The 21,663-nt window shown below is 45.2% G+C and overlaps 1 pseudogene; it reads left to right on the top strand.

Annotated features, from left to right (window-relative positions):
• The first annotated feature begins 8,858 nt into the window (after positions 1-8,858).
• On the top strand, positions 8,859-8,956 carry LOC123729749 (uncharacterized; annotated as a pseudogene).
• Positions 8,957-21,663: the final 12,707 nt, after the last annotated feature.

The following is a 21,663-nucleotide window of genomic DNA, read 5'->3' as shown; positions in this document are numbered from 1 at the left end:
GAAAGTATTCTCTACTCTGCACAGCTACACTGACTGTGAACGAAAGTCATATTTGTAGTGGTCATGCGCGTCACCAAAATTCATTGGTAGTATACTCTTACCATTTTGGGGAAGCTGACGGCATAATGTATAACGTGGGCTGGGAAGTCATCTGGGCGTGTTGGTTTTCTTCCGCCGAACGCCCACGTGCGTGTGCTCACATGCATGAGCAAGCACACACGCACGCACTCACACAGAAACATGCACATACACTCTATTGACCTTGTAGCGACCTCGTCCTATACAATAGTTGCACAATTTCCTGCATACATTTGTGTGACAGTAGGGAATAGGGAAGTCATTTTCATTTAGTCATCATTTACATTTTAGTCATTTAGCAGACGCTCTTATCCAGAGTGACTTACAGTAGTGAATGCATACATTTAATATTTTTTTTTATTAAAAAAAAATAAAAATTGTACTGCCCCCCGTGGGAATCAAACCCACAACCCTGGTGTTCCACACACCATGCTGGCGTTGCAAACACCATGCTCTAACAACTGCGCCACAGTTGGTAGAGCATGACAAATGACAAAATACAATTTACTTCTATGAAATATACTGAAGAAAAATCTAAACTCAACATGCAACAATTTCAACAAATTTACTGAGTTACAGTTCATATAAGGAAATACATTCATTCGGCCCTAATCTGTGGATTTCACATGACAGGGCAGGGGTAAAGACATGGCTGGGCCTGGAAGGGCATAGGCCCACTCACTTGGGAGCCAGGCCCAGCCAATCAGAAGGAGTTTTTCTCCACAAAAGGACTTATTAGAGACAGAAATACTCCTCAGTTTCATCAGCTGTCCAGGTGGCTAAACTCAGATGATCCCACAGGTGAGAAGCCTTATGTGGATGTCCAGGGCTGGCGAGGTTACACGTGGTCTGCGGTTGTGAGGCTGGTTGGACGTACTGTCAAATTCTCTAAAACGACTGGAGGCGGCTTATGGTGGAGAAATTAACATTAAATTCTGGTGGACATTAATGCAGTCAGCATACCAATTGTGTGCGCTTTCAAAATGTAGACATCTTTGGCATTGTGTGACAAATCTGCACATTTAAGAGTTGCATTTTATTGTACCCAGCACAAGGTGTACCTGTGTGAAAATCTTGCTGTTTAATCAGCTTCTTGATATGCCATACTTGTCAGGTGGATGGATTACATTGGCAAAGGAGAAATGCCAGCCATGTCGCGGACACCGACGTCTTGCTCCCGGACAAGCTAAACACCTTCTTCGCCCACTTTGAGGTTAACATATTGCCACCGCCACGGGCCGCTCCCGAGGCATTTAAGCGTGTTAACCCTTGCAAGGCTGCCGGCCCAGACGGCATCGCTAGCAGCGTCCTTTAAGCATGCGCAGACCAGCTGGTTGGAGTGTTTACGGACATATTTAATCTCTCCCTATCCCAGTCTGCTATCCCCATTAGCTTCAAGATGTCTACCATTGTTCCTGTACCCAAGAAAGCAAGGGTAATTGAACTTAATGACTATCGCCCAGTAGCACTCACTTCTGTCATCATGAAGTCATTTGAAAGGCTAGTTAAGGATCATATCACCTCCACCTTACCCAACACCTTAGACTTACTGTAATTTGCATACCAATCCAATATATCCATGGATGATGCAATCTCCATCACACTGTACACTGCCCCATGCCCCATGCCATCTGAACAAGAGGAATACCTATGTAAGAATGCTGTTCATTGACTACAGCTCAGCCTTCAACACCACAGTACCCTACAAGCTCATCATTAAGTTTGGGGCCCTGGGTCTGAACCCCGCCCTGTGCAACTGGGTCTTGGACTTCCCGACGGGCTGCCCCCAGGTGGTGAAGGTAGGCAACAAATAAAATAAAATCTAATCAAACTTTATTTGTCACATGTGCCGAATACAAGTGTAGACCTTACCGTGAAATGCCTACTTTCAAGCCCTTAACCAACAGGGCAGTTAAAGACGAGTTAAGAAAATATTTACCAAATAAACTAAAGCAAAAAAATATTCAAAGTAAGACAATAATATTTACTTATTTAACTAGGCATGTCAGTTAAGAACACATTCTTATTTTCAATGACATCTTAGGAACAGTGGATGAACAGCCTTGTTCAGGGGCAGAACGACAGATTTTTACCTTGTCAGCTCGGGGATTTGATCTTGCAACCTTTGCGGTTACTAGTCCAACACTCTTACCACTAGGCTATAACAGTAACGTGGCTATATACAGGGGGTACCAGTACCGAGTCAGTGTGCGGGGGTACAGGTTAGAGGTCATTTGTACATGTAGGCAGGGGTGAAGTGGCTATGCATAGATAATAAACAGTGAGTAGCAGCAGTGTACAAAACAAATGGAGGGTGGGGGGGAGGTGAATGTTGGTAATTTGATTTATTTTTCAGCAGTCTTATGGCTTGGGGGTAGTCCATGATCAGCTCCTTTGTCTTGCTCACATTGACGGAGAGATTGTTGTCCTGGCACCACACTGCCAGTTCTCTGACCTCCTCCCTATAGGCTGTCTCATCGTTGTCGGTGATCAAGCCGACCACTGTTGTGTTGTCAGCAAACTTAATGATGGTGCTGGAGTCGTATTCGGCCACTCAGTCGTGGGTGAACAGGGAGTACAGTAGGGGACTAAGTACACACCCCTGAGGGGCCCCAATGTTGACGATCAGCATGGCAGACTTGTTGTTGCCTACCCTTACCACCTTCACTACGCTAATCCTCAACACAGGAGCCCCACAAGGGTACATGCACAGCCACCTCCTGTACTCCCTGTTTACACATGACTGGGAGGCCACGCACGCCTCCAACTCAATCATGAAGTTTGCAGACGACACAACAATGGTAGGCCTGATTACCAACAATGATGAGACAGCCTACAGAGAGGAGGTGAGGGCCCTGGCGGAGTGGTGCCAGGAAAGTAGCCTCTCCCTCAACGTCAACAAAGCGAATGAGCTGATTGTGGACGTCAGGAGACAGCGGAGGGAGCACGCCTCTATCCACATCAACGGAACGCATGGTAATAATGGCACCGGAGGAGAGGGCTGGCATTTTACGGGCTCCTAACTAACTGTGCTATTTTGTTTGTTTTTTCGCATTGTTTGTAACTCATTTTGTACATAATGATGCTGTGATCATCTCTTATGGCCGAAAAAAGCTTCTGGACATCAGAACAGCTCTTACTCACCTCGAACGAGAAGAAGATTTTTTCGTTAATGAGTCCGACGCGAAGGATATGCTGCTTTGTCAAGACAAGGCCCAAATCCCTGTCATCTGCGTGAAGAAAAGACAGAGGAAAAGGGGAGGGCGGGTGCCTTGTAAGAATTTGCCGACAAGTAGGTAAAGCACCACTACCCTCCGTATAATTGGCCAACGTGGAATCATTGGGAAAAAAACTGGATGATCTACTTTCAAGACTATCCTACCAACAGGACATTAAAAACTGTGAAATCTTATGTTTCATCGAGACTTGGCTGAACGACAACACGGATAATATAGAGCTGGCTGGCTTCTCCGGGTTTTGTCAGGACAGAGCAACTACGTCTGATGTCTTATCGGTGGTGGTCTGTGTTTATTTGTCAATAGCAGCAGGTGTGCGAAATCTAATATTAAGGAAATCTCAAGGTTTTGCTCGCCTGAGGTGGAGTATCTCATGATAAGCTGTAGACCACAGTATTTACCAAGATAATTTTCATCTATATTATTCGTAGCCATCTATTTACCACCACAAACCGATGCTGGCACTAAGACCGCACTCAACGAGTGTCACGTCCTGACCAGCAGAGGGAGTAGTTGTGTAGTATTTTGGTCAGGACGTGGCAGAAGAAGTCTGTATGTGTTTTCTAGTATGTCTGTTTCTGTGTTAGTCTTGTGACTCCTGATCAGGAACAGCTGGATATCGTTGTTCCTGATTGGGAGTCATGTATTAGAAGTGTTTTTCACCTGGGGTTTGTGGGTTGTTGGTTTAGCACTGCTTTATGTTAGCCTGCTAACTGTTCCTGTCGGTCTATTGTTTCTTGTTTTTTTGTGTTCATCTTATTCGAATTAAAAAGAAAGATGAACATTCACATCCCGTCTGTGTTTTGGTCATCCATTCACCACGACAGCCGTTACAACGAGCTGTATGCCATAACCAAGCAAGAAAATGCTCATCCAGAAGCGGCACTCCTAGTGGCCGGGGACTTTAATGCAGGCAAACTTAAATCCGTTTTTACCTCATTTCTACCAGCATATGCAACCAGAGGGAAAAATAACTCTAGACTACCTTTACTCCACACACAGAGATGCATACAAAGCTCTCCCTCGCCCTCCATTTGGCAAATCTGACCATAATTCTATCCTCCTGATTCCTGCTTACAAGCAAAAACTAAAGCAGGAAGTACCAGTGACACGCTTAATATGGAAATGGTCAGATGACGCAGATGCTACGCTATAGGACTGTTTTACTAGCACAGACTGCAATATGTTTCCGGGATTCATCTAATGACATTGAGGTGTGCATCGACATCGACAATGTCATCCCCACAGTGACCATACATACATTTTCAAACCAGAAGCCATGAATTACAGCCAACATCTGCACCGAGCTAAAGGCTAGAGCTGCCGCTTTCAAGGAGCAGGACACGTATAAGAAATCCCGCTATACCCACAGGCAAAGCGTCACTACAGGACTAAGATTGAATCCAATACACCAGCTCTGACACTCGTTGGATGTGGCAGGGCTTGAAAACTATTACGGACTACAAAAAGCTACGAGCTACGATCTACCCAGTGGCGCGAGCCTACCAGACGAGTTAAATGCCTTTTATGCTCACTTTGAGGCAAGAAACACTGAAGCATGCATGAGAGGACAAACTGTCACCATAGACCACCCTCGTTTGGTTTCTATGTGCCATAAATATTTCAATTGTGCTGTGATGTTTTACAAAAAAATTTAACGTTTCTAATCGTATATTATCCACAGATTGTGAGCTAAAGATGAAAACCTTTCCTACGAGAATTATTATATTATTTATTGACTGACTATGGCTTTCCAAATCGCCCAACACTGATATTTGTAAAGTTAATTTTAAGTGCATGTTGTGATTCTTTTCACCATTCTTGAACCTGTGACCAGAAACAAGCTACATAGGGGCAATACCAGAATAAATAATCTATTGATTCTGTCTCTTCGCAACAAAATCTACAGAGCTGAGATTCTTGTATGCCCAATATATATAGCATTCTGTTGATCGCAATAATGTTATATAATAATTTAAATAAAAAAAAATGGAGGCCATAGTGGCGAAATAATTACGGAGTGATAGATGTGCAGAAGATGAATGTGCAAGTAGAGACAAGTTAGACAAGTAACTGAAAGGTTGCAAGATCGAATCCCCGTGCTGACAAGGTAAAAATCTGTCATTCTGCCCCTGAACAAGGCAGTTAACCTACTGTTCCTAGGTCGTCATTGAAAATAAGAATTTGTTCTTAACTGACTTGCCTAGTTAAATAAAGGTTAAATAAATAAATAAAAAGATACAGGGGTGCAAAGGAGCAAAAAAAATAACAGTATAGGTCTGTAACAGTTTGGGTTTAGAGTGTCTCCCCCTTTGAAGAGGGTGATGACCGTGGCAGCTTTCCAATCTTTGGGGATCTCAGATGATATGAAAGAGAGGTTGAGCAGGCTAGTAATAGGGGTAGCAACAATTGCGGCGGATCATTTTAGAAAGAGAGGGTCAATATTGTCTAGCCCAGCTGATTTGTAGGCGTCCAGATTTTGCAGCTCTTTCAGAACATCAGCTATCTGGATTTGGGTGAAGGAGAAATGGGTTGCTGTGGGGGGTACAGAGCTGCTGACCGGGGTAGGGGTAGCCAGGTGGAAAGCATGGCCAGCTGTAGAAAAATGCTTGTTGTGAAATTCTCGATTATCGTGGATTTATCGGTGGTGACAGTGTTTCCTAGCCTCAGTGCAGTGGGCAGCTGGGAGGAGGTGCTCTTATTCTCCATGGACTTTACAGTGTCCCAGAATTTTTGGGAGTTTGTGCTACAGGATGCAAATTTCTGTTTGAAAAAGCTTGCCTTTGCTTTCCTTACTGCCTGTGTTCTTAACTTCCCTGAAAAGTTGCATATCGTTGCGGCTATTCGATGCTAATGCAGTACACCACAGGATGTTTTTGTGCTGGTCAAGGGCAGTCAGGCCTGGGGGGAACCAAGGGCTATATCTCTTCTTAGTTTAAAAACAAATTGAAATGGGCATGTTTATTTAAGATGGTGAGGAAAGCACTTTTAAAGTATAACCAGGCATCCTCCACTGAATGAGGTCAATATTCTTCCAGAATACCTGGGCCAGGTCGATTAGAAAGGCCTGCTCGCAGGACCCATTACGGACGCAGGCAATGAGGCAGTGATCGCTGAGATCCTGGTTGAAGACAGCGGAGGTGTATTTGGAGGGCAGGTTGGTCAGGGTGATATCTATGAGGGTGCCCGTGTTTACGGATTTAGGGTTGTACCTGGTAGGTTCCATGATCATTTGTGTGAGATTGAGGGCATCTAGCTTAGATTGTAGGATGGTCGGGGTGTTAAGCATATCCCAGTTTAGGTTGCCTAACAGTACAAACTCTGAAGATAAATGGGGAAAGATTAATTCACATATGGTGTCCAGGCACAGCTGGGGTCTGAGAGGGGTCTATAACAAGCGGCAACAGTGAGAGACTTATTTCTGGAAAGGTGGATTTTTAAAAGTAGAAGCTCAAACTGTTTGGGTACAGACCTGGATAGCATGACAGAACTCAGCAGGCTGTCTCTGCAGTCGATTGCAACTCCACCCCCTTTGGCAGTTCTATCTTGGTGGAAAATGTTGTAGTTGGGGATTGACATTTCTGAATTTTTGTTGGCCTTCCTAAGCCTGGATTCAGACACGGCTAGGACATCAGGGTTGGCGGAGTGTGCTTCTAATGTTAACATGCATGAAACCAAGGCTTTTACGGTTACAGAAGTCAAGAAATGATAGAGCCTGGGGAATAAGAGTGGATCTGGAGGCTACAGGGCGTGGGTTAACCTCTACATCACCAGAGGAACAGAGGAGGAGTAGGATTAGGGTACGGCGAAAGGCTATAAGAACTGGTCGTCTAGTTGGTTGGGGACAGAGAATAAAATGAGCAGATTTCTGGGCGTGGTAGAATAGATTCAAGGCATAATGTACAGACAGGGGTATGGTAGAATGTGAGTACAGTGGAGGTAAACCTATGCATTGGGTGATGAGGAGAGAGGTTTCGTCTCTGGAGGCATCACTTAACCTAGGTGAGGGACGAAAGAGCTATCTAAGGCATTCTGAGCGGGACTGAGGGCTCTACAGCTAAATAAAACAATAAAAACTAGCCAAGACAGCAGTAGACAAGGAATATTGACATTAGAGAGAGGTATAAAGCAATCAGAGGTGTTGATCAGGAGAGCTAAGACAACAACGGGTAAATAGCGATGAATGGGCAGAGCTGGGGCCGGCAGGTAAACAAAATGAGGTACCATGTTATTGGGGGGCATCAGCTGTGTAGCCGATTGATCATAGGGTCAAAAGAGCAGCAATAGGTGAGTCAGGGTGCTGTTCGGTAGTCACTACTACGCTAGGCGAGCAGGGGACACAGCATTCAGAAAAGCTAGTGGGCCGGGGCTAGAAGATGGTTCTTCGGCGATATCGTAACAGAATAGCCTGTTGAGACCACATCGGGCGATCACGTTGGCAGTCCAGTCGTGATGGATTGGCGGTTCTCCGTGTCAACAATAAAGGGTCCAGGCCAATTCGCAAAGGAGGTATTGTAGCCCTAGAATTAGCTGGTATATGGGCCTAGCTTGAGGCTAGCTCAAGGCTAGCTGGTGCTTGCTTCGGGACAGAGGTATTAGCTAACAGTAGCCACTCGTTTGCAGCTAGCTAGCTGCGATGATCCAGAGTAATGATCCGGTGTAATGATCCAGAGCTGCAGGAATCCGGTGATATGGTAGAGAGAAGCAGTCCGATATGCTCTGGGTTGATAGCACGCTGTTCAGACTAGCAGGTGATTGTCCGAGCTAAGGCTGGCTGATGCCGGGGAAAAAAGGTGAGGACCACTAGCTGTGACTAACAAAGACTAGTAGCTAGTTAGCTGGCTAGCTCTTGTTGGAAGTTCCAGTTATAAGGAATAAAAATAGCATATCCGTACCACATTGGGTGAGGCGGGTTGCAGGAATCCGGTGATATGGTAGAGAGAAGCAATCCGATATGCTCTGGGTTGATATCGCGCTGTGCAGACTGGCAGGTGTTGCCCGAGCTAAGGCTGGCTGATGCCAGGGAAAAAAAGGCAAGGACCGCTAGCCGTGGCTAACAAAGACTAGTAGCTAGTTAGCTGGCTAGCTCTTGATGGAAGTTCCAGTTATAAGGAATAAAAATAGCAGATCCGTACCACAGTGGGTGAGGCGGGTTGCAGGAAAGTATATTTAGCTCGTAGATAGAAATTTAAAAGGATAAGATATAGGATAAGACAAAGACGGATACACACGTCCTACTGCGCTGCCATCTTGGAAAAAATGTAATAAAAAATTTGGTGACATGGAATTGGTACATCAAAAATTGATACATTGAAAATCTCCTCACATTTATTTTGCAACCTGTATGGCGCAGATGTCAACATTTTTGTCCTCAGATGAAACTAGTATATTTTTGTATTTATGCCAGTTCCTTTCAGCCGATTTGTATCTTTAATATATGGCAGGCAAGCAAGCTCCCTTTTCCACTTGCCTCCTCCATTTTTTTGGTAGTGCTGCAATCAGTTGGTTGTAAATTTGGATTGAGCAGATATTATTATCCATTATTTTCTTTGGCAGCACATATACTAAAATTGGATTGCTACAGAGAAGATTAGCATGGCCCCTAGGATGACACGCAAATCCGTGAAGCGCTCCTTATTTTTTATAGCCTTAACTGTAGCTCAGTTGGTAGAGCATGGTGTTTGCAACACATGGTGTTTGCAACGCCAGGGTTGTGGGTTCGATTCCCACGGGGGGCCAGCACAGAAAGAAAAAAAAAGAAAAAATTATGAAATGTATGCGTTCACTACTGTAAGTTGCTCTGGATAAGAGTGTCTGCTAAATGACGTAAATGTAAATATAAAATTTTCGATAACTGCATATGTTACATAACTCCTCCATTTCTATTCATAATATCATTCATAAATAAAATAAAAAAATTCAAAAAATTTTCATAAAGAATGTTTTTTTATTAATCAGTATATTTGAGTTTAACCATAACATTTGTTGTAATATTTGTTCTATCTTTTCTGGAGAATAAAACTGAAATTGTAACCAGCTTTGTATGGCTTGTTTAAGAAAGGGCACTGCTTTAAACAAAATGTAATTTTACATTCGTCGGAAATGAGAAGTTGTAATCTGTATGAATGCAAAAAGGCAATTTTTGAACAAAGGATGAGCCTTTCTTAATAATCTACTGAAGAATAATTTTGGGTGTAAGTATAATTTATGTATGAGTGAAGCTTTTAGTGAGAGGTTTAAAGCTTTAATATTTATTCATTTTTGCCGCCCAAACTCATATTCATTATAAAAATAGGCACGTTTAATTTTTGTCTGGCTTAGCATTCCAAATAAAATGAAATATTTTTTGATCATATGATTTAAAAAATGTGTCATCTGGAGTAGGCAGTGCCATTAGTAAGTAAGTAAACTGTGATAGGACCAAATAATTAATCAGTGTGATTTTGCCATAAATAGACAAGTATTTACCTCTCCATTGTTGCAGAATCGTACCTATTTTAGCTGACTTTCTATTGAAATTAATTGTGGTAAATTCATTTATATTAAATGAGATGTGAATACCAAGTATGTCTACTTCACCATCCACCCATTTCATTGGTAAACTACAAGGTGATTCTCTGATCCACCTCTACGCAGACGACACCACTCTGTATACTTCTGGCCCTTCTTTGGACACTGTGTTAACTAACCCCCAGATGAGCTTCAATGCCATACAACTCTCCTTCCGTGGCCTCCCACTGTTCTTAAATGCAAGTAAAACTAAATGCCTGCTTTTCAAATGATCGCTACCAGCACCTGCCCGCCCGTCCAGCAACTTGAAATCGGCCCTAATTAATCGGCCATTCCGATTAATCGGACGACCTCTACTCTGCACGGTTCTGACTTAGAATATGTGGACATCTACAAATACCTAGGTGTCTGGTTAGACTGTAAACTCTCCTTCCAGACTCACATTTAGTATCTCCAATCCAAAATTAAATCTAGAATCGGCTTCCTATTTTGCAACAAAGCATCCTTCACTCATGCTGCCAAACATACCCTCGTAAACCTGACTATCCTACCGATCCTTGACTTCGGCGATGTCATTTACAAAATAGCCTCCAACACTCTACTCAGCAAATTGGATGCAGTCTACCACAGTGCCATCCGTTTTGTCACCAAAGCCCCATATACTACCCACCACTGCGACCTGTATGCTCTCGTTGGCTGGCCCTTGCTTCATATTTGTCGACAAACCCACTGGCTCCAGGTCATAAGTCTTTGCTAGGTAAAGCCCCGCCTTATCTCAGCTCACTGGTCACCATAGCAGCACCCACCCATAGCACGCTCTCCAGCAGGTGTTTCTCACTGGTCACCCCCAAAGCCAATTCCTCCTTTGGCCGCCTTTCCGTCCAGTTCTCTGCTGCCAATGACTGGAACGAATTGCAAAAATCACTGAATCTGGAGACTCCGGTTCTGGCCGTTCCAGGCAGTCGGGCCACTCTGGCAGACCCGGGGGGCAGTCGGGCCACTCTGGCAGACCCAGGGGGGCAGTCGGGCCACTCTGGCATCGCCGGGCAGTCTGGGCAGTCTGGCATCGCTGGGCAGTCTGGCATCGCCGGGCAGTCTGGCATCGCCGGGCAGTCTGGCATCGCCGGGCAGTCTGGCATCGCCGGGCAGTCTGGCCACTCTGGCATCTCCGGGCAGTCTGGCATCTCCGGGCAGTCTGGCCACTCTGGCATCTCCGGGCAGTCTGGCCACTCTGGCAGCTCCTGACTAGTGGGTGGCTCTTGCGACTCTTGACTGACGGGCAGTTCTGGCGACTCTTGACTGACGGGCAGTTCTGGCGACTCTTGACTGACGGGCAGTTCTGGCGACTCTTGACTGACGGGCAGTTCTGGCGACTCTTGACTGATGGGCAGTTCTGGCGACTCTTGACTGACAGGCAGTTCTGGCGACGTCGGACTGGGATGACGCACTTGAAGCCTGGTGCGTGGTGCTGGTACTGGACGTACCAGACTGGGAACACGTACCTCCAGGCTAGTGCGGGGAGCTGGCCTGGGGCTCCATTCTTGCCCCGCAAAACTGCCCTTGTGCCCCCCCCAAAAAATTATTGGGGCTGACTCTCGAATTTCCTAAACTCTTCCATCGCCCTGGAAACGCTCCTCCTTAACTCGGCCCATGTCCATCCTTCCTCCTCGTTCCTCTGCTGCTTGGTCCTGGTTTGGTGGGAGATTCTGTCACGGTTTTCATCGTGTTGCGGAAAAGACCAATATGCAGCGGGATTGTGGACACTCATGTTTATTAAAGAAAACATGTAAAGCATCCACTTGAACAAAAACAACAATAAACAGTACTTACAACGGCAACAGTGTGGCAGGCTCAAACAAACGCAGTGCACACAAACAATCTACCACAAAAGACACATACAAACACACCCTAATATATGGGACTCTCAATCAAAGGCAAATGGACAACACCTGCCTTCAATTGAGAGTCCCAACCCCAATTGACCACACATAGACATACAACAGCTAGATCAATCATAGACATACATAACAAGGAACAGTGCCCAAAAACCCCGGAATACACAAATCAAATCCCCTACAACAAACACACCACCCCGAATCACATAAAACTAATACCCTCTGCCACGTCCTGACCAAACTACAATAACAATTAACCCTTATACTGGCCAGGACGTGACACACCATTCAAACAGTTTTAGAAACTTTAGGGTGTTTTCTATCCAAATCAAACAATTATATGCATATTCTAGTTTCTGGGCAGGAGTAATAACCAGATTAAATCGGGTACGTTTTTTATCCGGCCGTGAAAATACTGCCCCCTATCCTAAACAGGTTAAGTGTTTGTTTTGGTTTTCTTCGTAATAAAGGAAGATGAGCATACACATTCCCGCTGCGCCTTCGTCCCATCCTTACGACGAACGTGACAGAACTACCCACCACCAACGGACCAAGCAGCGGGCCCAGGAGGAGCAAGGATCCTGGGCCAGGGAAAGAAGGGAGTGGAGGACGTCATGGACATGGGAGGAGGTAATGGCAGGGGACAAGACCCTGCCATGGAATCAGGTGGAGACAGCGAGGGAGGAACGGCGACAGTATGAAGAGTGAGTCCAACGACGGAAGCACGAGAGGCACCCCCAAGACATGTTTTTGGGGGGGGCACACGGGTAGTTTGGCTGGGCCAAGGGTGAGCCCTAAGCCAACACCCCGTGCTTATTATGGGGAGCAGCAGATCATGAGAGCGCCGGTCTATGCGGAAGTGCGTACGATCTCGCCCATGTGCACGCACAGTCCGGTGTGAGCAATTCCAGCCCCTCGCAAGTGCCGTGCTAGAGTGGGCATCCAGCCAGGTAGGAGTATGCCTGCGTAGTACATCTGGCCACCAGTACGTCTCCTAGGCACAGGCTACCCTGTGCCTGCTCTACGCACGGCAGCCATCAGGCCTCTGCACAGCCCAGTTCGCCCTGTGCCAGCACTCCGCCCGTGCAGGGCTACTGTGACTACCCAGCCAGGACGGGTGGTGCAGGCTCTGCGCTCCAGACCTCCAGTGCTTGTTCATGGCCCGGTGTATCCAGTTCCTGCTCCTCGCACAAGCCCTGAGGTGCGTGTCTCTAGTCTGGCACCTCCAAAGCCAGCACCACGCACCAGGCCTCCAGTGCGTCAGCCCAGTCCAGTACATCCTGTTCCTGCTCCTCGCACTAGCCTTGAGGTGCGTGTCTCCAGTCTGGTACCTCTAGTACCAGCCCCACGCACTAGGCCTTCAGTGCGTCAGCCCAGTCCAGTTCGTCCTGCTCCTGCTCCTTGCACTGGCCTTGAGGTGCGTGTTACCAGTCTGGTGCCTCCAAAACCAGCACCACGCACTAGGCCTGTAGTGCGCCTGTCCTGTCCAGAGCTTACGGAGACAGTTCCCCGTCCAGAGCTTCTGGCGACAGTTCCCCGTCCAGAGCTTCCGGCGACAGTTCCCCGTCTAGTGCTTCCGGCGACGTCCTACAGTCCGGATCCTGCAAAGACGGCCCACAGTCTGGAACCGACAGAGAAGGTCCACAGTCCGGAGCCTGCAGACTCGGCCCACACTCCGGAGCCTGCAGAGACGGCACACAGTCCGGAGCCTGCAGAGACGGCCCACAATCCGGAGCCTGCAGAGACGACCCACAGTCCAGAGCCTGCAGAGACGGCCTACAGTCCGGAATCGGCGCAGCAAGAGTCGCCCTACAGTCCGGAACCGTCGCAGCAAGAGTCGCCCTACAGTCAGGAACCGGCGCAGCCAGAGTCGCCCTACAGTCCGGAACCGGCGCAGCCAGAGTCGCCCTTCAGTCCGGAGCTCCCAGTGTCGCCCTCCAGTCCGGAGCTCCCAAAATCGCCCTCCAGTCCGGAGCTCCCAGAGTCGCCCTCCAGTCCGGAGCTCCCAGAGTCACCCTCCAGTCCGGAGCTCCCAGAGTCGCCCTCCAGTCCGGAGCTCCCAGAGTCGCCCTCCAGTCCGGAGCGCCCAGAGTCGCCCTCCAGTCCGGAGCTCCCAGAGTCGCACATCAGCCCGAGGTCTCCAGCGACGCGCATCAGCCCGAGGTCTCCAGCGACGCGCATCAGCCCGAGGTCTCCAGCGACGCGCCTTAGCCCTGAGCCTTCAGCGGGGGTGGACAGGTTAAGTTGGGGACTAAGGCCGGAGCCTGCGCCACCCTCCCTTCCCTCCCTTTAGTTTGGGATTATTTTGTTTTGAGGTTTATTTTTGTGTTTTTTGTTTGAGGTGCATCCGGGGTCTGCACCTTTGGGGGGTACTGTCACGTCCTGACCAGTAAAAGGGGTTGTTTGTTATTATAGTTTGGTCAGGGCGTGGCAAGGGGTGTTTGTTTTATGTGTTTCAGGGTTTTTTGTTTTTTTGGTTAATGTTAGTATATTTCTATGTTCATTCTAGTTTTTCTATTTCTATGTTTAGTTTATTGGGTTGACTTTCAATTGGAGGCAGCTGTTCCTCGTTGCCTCTAATTGAAGATCCTATTTAGTAGGGGTGTTTTTTCATGGGTTTTTGTGGGTAGTTGTTCCATGTGTAGCTGTGTGCCTCACAGGACAGTTTTTTCGTCGTTGTTTTGGATTAAGTGTTTGTTTTGGTTTTCTTCGTAATAAAGGAAGATGAGCATGCACATTCCCGCTGCGCCTTGGTCCCATCCTTACGACGAACGTGACAAGTTGGCAATATCAGTGGGTTTTTTGATAAATGAGCCATCTGATTCAATGAATGATGAAGCCAAGTTGGCTTTTTTCCAAAAATGTAATTCAAGGTGCTCCAAAGCTTTTTACTATCATTCATTATATAATTTATCTTTGTTTCATAGTATAGTTTATTTTTATTTAGCTTAGTCACATGATTTCTGAATTTACAGTATGTTTGCCAATCAGTTGGGCTCCTAGACTTATTTGCAATACCTTTTGCCTCATCCCTCTCAACCATACATTTTTTCAATTCCTCATCAACCCTATGAGATTTAACAGTTTTTATGGGTGCGTGCTTATTAGTAACTGGAATAAGCAATTTCATAAATGTGTCAAGTACAGCATCTGGTTGCTCCTCATTACACACCACAGACTAGCAAATATGCTTTACATCATCAACATATGAATCACTATAAAACTTCTTGTATGACCTCTTATACACTATATTAGGTCCAGCCTTTGGAACTTTGGTTTTCCTAGATATGGTTATTATATTGTGATCACCACATCCTATGGATTTGGATACTGCTTTAAAGCAAATGTCTGCAGCATTAGTAAAGATGTGATCAATACATGCTGAAGATTTCATTCCTGTGCTGTTTGTAACTACCCTGGTAGGTGGACTGACAACCTGAACCAGGTTGTAGGCACTGGTTACAGTTTGAACTTTTTTCTTGAGGGGGCAGCTTGATGAGAGCCAGTCAATATTTAAATCACCCAGAAAATATACTTCTCTGTTGATATCACATACATTATCAAGCATTTCACACATATTATCCAGATACTGACTGTTAGCACTTGGTGGTCTATAGCAGCTTCCCACAAGAATGGGCTTAAGTGAGGCAGGTGAACCTCTAGCCAAATTACTTCAGCAGTTTTTAACATTAGATTGACTCTAAGCTTTACAGGAATGTGGTTCTGAATATAGACCGCAACACCGCCGCTGTTGGCATTTCTGTCTTTTCGGTAAATGTTATAACCATGTATTGCTACCACTGTATCATCAAAGGTGTTATCTAGTTGAGTTTCAGAGATAGTCAGAATATGAATGTCATCTGTTACAAGCAAGTTATTGACATCATGGACCTTGTTTCTAAGGCTGCATATGTTAATATGGGCTGTTTTCTGCACTTTTCTGGGTTGCTTGATTGTTTTGATGCTTTACTGGGAAGCATATCAGAAGTAGACTTGCTCATCTTATTTATATTGGAGCTGATAGTGCAGGGTGAGCAGCACAAAGTGGTCTTCCTACTAGGGCACACCGCCTCAGTGCTAACAGTGTAACTCAGGTTCATAGGCTCATGATTACTGCATACAATAGCTGTAGGATCAACAGAGGTATTCAGGGCAATTAAGGGGACCTAAATTAAGTTACTTACATTGTGTCTGCCAACGCCCCAGGATAATGTACATTTGATGGAGCATTATGACGACTCATTATCACAATGCTAGGGATTAAGGTAGCTGGTTTTGGATCATTGGTAAGTCATTGTCTTAACACAGCCCTGAAATGCGTGGACAAAGTCTAGGAGCCAAGATGATTTGGAAGGTGTCAAAGTTATCTATAAAAGTGACTCCAGCAGAGCTACAATAATATTTTAGCCAGATGTGTAATGCCAGTAGCCTGCTGAATCTTTCACCCCGGCGGCCCAACGATGGTACTGGACATGAAATAAATTAAACTACTGAAAGAGCTGCTTCCTGTGCTTGGACCTCCTATGTTGAACATAATAAATGGCTCTCTATCCACCGGATGTGTACCAAACTCACTAAAAGTGGCAGTAATAAAGCCTATTTTGAAAAAGCCAAATCTTGACCCAGAAAATATAAAAAACTATCGGCCTATATCGAATCTCCCATTCCTCTCAAAAATGTTAGAAAAAGCCGTTGCGCGGCAACTCACTGCCTTCCTGAAGACAAGCAATGTATACAAAATGCTTCAGTCTGGTTTTAGACCACATCATAGCACTGAGACTGCACTTGTGAAGGTGGTAAATGACCTTTTAATGGCGTCAGACCGAGGCTCTGCATCTGTCCTTGTGCTCCTAGACCTTAGTGCTGCTTTTGATACCATCGATCGCCACATTCTTTTGGAGAGATTGGAAACCCAAATTGGTCTACACTGACAAGTTCTGACCTGGTTTAGAGCTTATCTGACAGAAAGATATCAGTTTGTCCTCTGACAAATCAACTGTAAATTTCGGTGTTCCTCAAGGTTCCGTTTTAGGACCACTATTGTTTTCACCATATATTTTACCTCTTGGGGATGTTATTCGAAAACATAATGTTAACTTTCACTGCTATGCGGATGACACACAGCTGTACATTTCAATGAAACATGGTGAAGCCCCAAAATTGCCCTCGCTGGAAGCCTGTTTCAGACATAAGAAAGTGGATGGCTGCAAACTTTCTACTTTTAAACTTGGACAAAACAGAGATGCTTGCTCTAAGTCCCAAGAAACAAAGAGATCTTCTGTTGAATATGACAATTAATCTTGATGGTTGTACAGTCATCTCAAATAAAACTGTGTAGGACCTCAGCGTTACTCTGGACCCTGATCTCTCTTTTGACGAACATATCAAGATTGTTTCAAGGACAGCTTTTTTCCATCTGCGAAACATTGCAAAGATCAGAAATGTTCTGTCCAAAATTGATGCAGAAAAATTAATCCATGCTTTTGTTACTTCTAGGTTAGACTACTGCAATGCTCTACTTTCCGACTACCCGGATAAAGCACTAAATAAACTTCAGTTAGTGCTAAATATGGCTGCTAGAATCCTGACTAGAACCAAAGAATTTGATCATATTACTCCAGTGCTAGCCTCCCTACACTGGCTTCCTGATAAGGCAAGGGCTGATTTCAAGGTTTTACTGCTAACCTACAAAGCATTACATGGGCTTGCTCCCACCTATCTTTCCGATTTGGTCCTGCCGTACATACTTACACGTACGCTATGGTCACAAGACGCAGACCTCCTAACTGTCCCTAGAATTTCTAAGCAAACAGCTGGAGGCATGGCTTTCTCCTATAGAGCTCCATTTTTATGGAATGGTCTGCCTACCCATGTGAGAGACGCAGACTCGCTCTCAACCTTTAAGTCTTTATTGAAGACTCATCTCTTCAGTAGGTCCTATGATTGAATGTAGTCTGGCCCAGGAGTGTGAAGGTGAACGGAAAGGCACTGGAGCAATGAACCACCCTTGCTGTCTCTGCCTGGCCCGTTCCCCTCTCTCCACTGGGATTCTCTGCCTCTAACCCTATTACAGGGGCCGAGTCACTGGCTTACTGGTACTCTTCCATGCTGTCCCTAGGAGGGGTGCGTCACTTGAGTGGGTTGAGTCACTGACGTGGTCTCCCTGTCTGTGTTGGCGCCCCCCCCCCCTTGGGTTGTGCCGTGGCGGAGATCTTTGTGGGCTATACTCGGCCTTGTCTTAGGACGGTAAGTTGGTGGTTGGAGACATCCCTCTAGTGGTGTGGGGGCTGTGCTTTGGCAAAGTGGGTGGGGTTATATCCTGCCTGTTTGGCCCTGTCCGGGGGTATCATCGGATGGGGCCACAGTGTCTCCCGATCCCTCCTGTCTCAGCCTCCAGTATTTATGCTGCAGTAGATTATGTGTCGGGGGGCTAGGGTCAGTCTGTTATATCTGGAGTATTTCTCCAGTGTCCTGTGTGAATTTAAGTATGCTCTAATTATCTCTTTCTCTCTTTCTTTCTTTCTTTCTCTCTCTCGGGGGACCTGAGCCCTAGGACCATGCCTCAGGACTACCTGGCATGATGACTCCTTGCTGTTCCCAGTCCATCTGGCCGTGCTGCTGCTCCAGTTTCAACTGTTCTGCCTGCGGCTATGGATCCCTGACCTGTTCACCGGACGTGCTACCTGTCCCAGACCTGCTGTTTTCAACTCTCTAGAGACAGCAGGAGCGGTAGAGATACTCTCAATGATCGGCTATGAAAAGCCAACTGACATTTACTCCTGAGGTGCTGACCTGTTGCACCGTCGACAACTACTGTAATTATTATTATTTGACCATGCTGGTCATTTATGAACATTTGAACATCTTGGCCATGTTCTGTTATAATCTCCACCCGGCACAGCCAGAAGAGGACTGACCACCCCTCATAGCCTGGTTCCTCTCTAGGTTTCTTCCTAGGTTTTGGCTTTTCTAGGGAGTTTTTTCCTAGCCACCATGCTTCTACACCTGCATTGCTTGCTGTTTGGGGTTTTAGGCTGGGTTTCTGTACAGCATTTGAGATATCAACTGATGTAAGAAAGGCTATATAAATACATTTGATTTGAAATTTGATTCGAAATTATTAGCCGTTATTTGGATTCTTTTAATGCTAAAATCAGTTCTTTAAAATCCACTTTCAGATGTTCCAAACTAGCCCTCCTGATGTCGTTTGATACCATTTGAACTGATTCATGTTGTTTCAGCTGATAGCGGACAATTGATGATAACACACTAAAAACGCGTCAGCATTTCAAGAGCTTGGGACAATAAGGTTCTATCAGCATTTTGTCAATATTTTGATATTGACATAGCCTTGTTCTGTTCAATGTTCTCTACCTATATAGTACTCTAAATACCCACAATTCATGTTGTTTAATTCAAAAGAATACAATAAAAAAATTGCTGACACCGTTCAAACCAATGATGGTTCCAATTAACTCAGAATTATATTTTTTCAGATAGAACCAGTCTTCCCAAGCTCTCAATTTTTTGCTCAAGAACCACTGTCAACAGTGCTTAATTTCTGTAAGCTTCTCGTTTAAGACTGGTATGTGGGTACCCAATGTTTTCCTTCATGAGATACATTGACAATGAGTCCATTTGAATGAAATCCAATCAGAGTCAACCTCAAGGTGATTATTGCAGAGACAAGTCAAACAGATGTTGGATCTTAATATGATCACGTGTCAGACTTGATTTGCCCTCGTGAAAAATGTATATGAATTATTATCCACATAATAATTCAAATTTTCTGTTAGTGCAAAATTGTTTAGCTCGTCTGGATGTGTTGTGTTACTGGGCAGCTCGCGGCTGTGCTTCCCTTTGTAGTCAGTAATAGTTTGCAAGCCCTGCCACGTCCGAACGAGCGTCGGAGCTGGTGTAGTACTATTTAATCTTAGTCCTGCATTGATGCTTTGCCTGTTTGATGGTTCGTCAGAGAGAGTAGCGACATTTCTTATAAGCGTCCAGGTTAGAGTCCCGCTCCTTGAAAGCGGCATATCCACCTTTTAGCTCAGTGCGGATATTGCCTGTAATCCATGGCCTCTAGTTGGGGTATGTACATAGGGTCACTGTGGGGACAACATCATCGATGCACTTTTTTATGAAGCCAGTGATAGATGTGGTGTACTCCTCAATGCCATCGGCTGAATCCCATAAAAAATTCCAGTCTGTGCTAGCAAAACAGTCCTGTAGCTTAGCGTCTGTGTCATCTGACCACTTCCTTACTGAGCAAGTCACTAGTACTTCCTGCTTTAGTTTTTGCTTGTAAGCAGGAATCAGGAGGATAGAGTTATGGTCAGATTTGCCAAATGGAGGGCAAGGGAGAGCTTTGTGTGCATCTCTGTATGTGGAGTAAAGGTTCTCTAGAGTTTTTTCCCCCTCTGTTTGCACATTTAACATGCATGTAGAAATGAGGTCAAACGGATTTAAGTTTCCTTGCATTAAGTCCCCGGGCCACTAGGAGCGCCGCTTCTGGATGAGCATTTTCTTGTTTGCTTATACAGCTCGTTGAGTGCCGTCTTAGTGCCATTATTGGTTTGTGGTGGTAAATAGATGGCTACAAACAATATAGATGAAAACTCTCTTGGAAAATAGTGTGGTCTACAGCTTATCATGTGATACTCTACCTCAGGCGAGCAAAACCTTGTGACTTCCTTAGTATTAGATTTCATGCACCAGCTGTAATTTACAAATAGACACAGACTGCTACCCCTTGTCTTACCGGTGGCAGCTGTTTAATCTTGCCGATGGATCGAAACCCAGCCAGCTGTATGTGTTCGATGTCGTCGTTCAGGCACGATTTGGTGAAACGTATGATATTACAGTTTTTAATGTCCCGTTGGTAGGATAGTCTTGATCGGAGCTCATCCATTTTGTTATCCAATGAGTACCCATTGGCTAATAGGACTGATGGTAGAGGGGAATTTACTCACTCGCCGTCTGATCCTTACAAGGCACCTCGACCTACATTACTGTTCAAAAGTTCGGGGTCACTTAGAAATGTCCTTGTTTTTGAAAGAAAAGCAAATTTTTGTCCATTAAAATAACATCAAATTGATCAGATATGACTATTGTATCTGGAAACGGCAGATTTTTATTGATGGAATATCTACATAGGTGTACAGAGGCCCATTATCAGCAACCATCACTCCTGTGTTCCAATTGCACATTGTGTTAGCTAATCCAAGTTTGTCATTTTAAAAGGCTAATTGATCATTAGAAAACCCTTTTGCAATTATGAAAACTGTTGTCCTGATTAAAGAAGCAATAAAACTAGCCTTCTTTAGACTAGTTGAGTATCTGGAGCATCAGCATTTGTGGGTTCGATTACAGACTCAAAATGGCCAGAAACAAAAAACTTTCTTCTGAAACTCGTTAGTCTATTCTTGTTCTGAGAAATGAAGGCTATTCCATGTGAGAAATTGCCAAGAAACTGAAGATCTCCTACAACGCTGTGTACTACTCCCTTCACAGAACAGCACAAATTGGCTCTAACCAGAATAGAAAGTGGAGTGGGAGGCCCCAGTGCACAACTGAGCAAGAGGACAAGTACATTAGAGTGTCTAGTTTGAGAAACAGATGCCTCACAAGTCCTCAACTGGCAGCTTCATCAAATAGTACCCGCAAAACACCAGTCTCAACGTCAACAGTGAAGAGGCGAATCTGGGATGCTGGCCTTCTAGGCAGAGTTGCAAAGAAAAAGCCATATTTCAGACTGGCCAATAAAAATAAAATATTAAGATGGGCAAAAGAACACAGACACTGGACAGAGGAACTCTGCCTAGAAGGCCAGTCTGAGATAGAGATGGTGGCAAAAACATTATGTACAAAATAAGTTCAAAATAATGTGAAAAAACAAACACAATAGGACAATTGGTTAGGAGCCCGTAAAACGGCAGCCATCT

Source organism: Salmo salar, chromosome ssa22 (assembly GCF_905237065.1).
Source record: "Salmo salar chromosome ssa22, Ssal_v3.1, whole genome shotgun sequence".
Classification (NCBI taxonomy): domain Eukaryota; kingdom Metazoa; phylum Chordata; class Actinopteri; order Salmoniformes; family Salmonidae; genus Salmo; species Salmo salar.
Note: the sequence above shows the minus strand (reverse complement) of the source record. Positions and strands in the feature narration are given on the sequence as shown.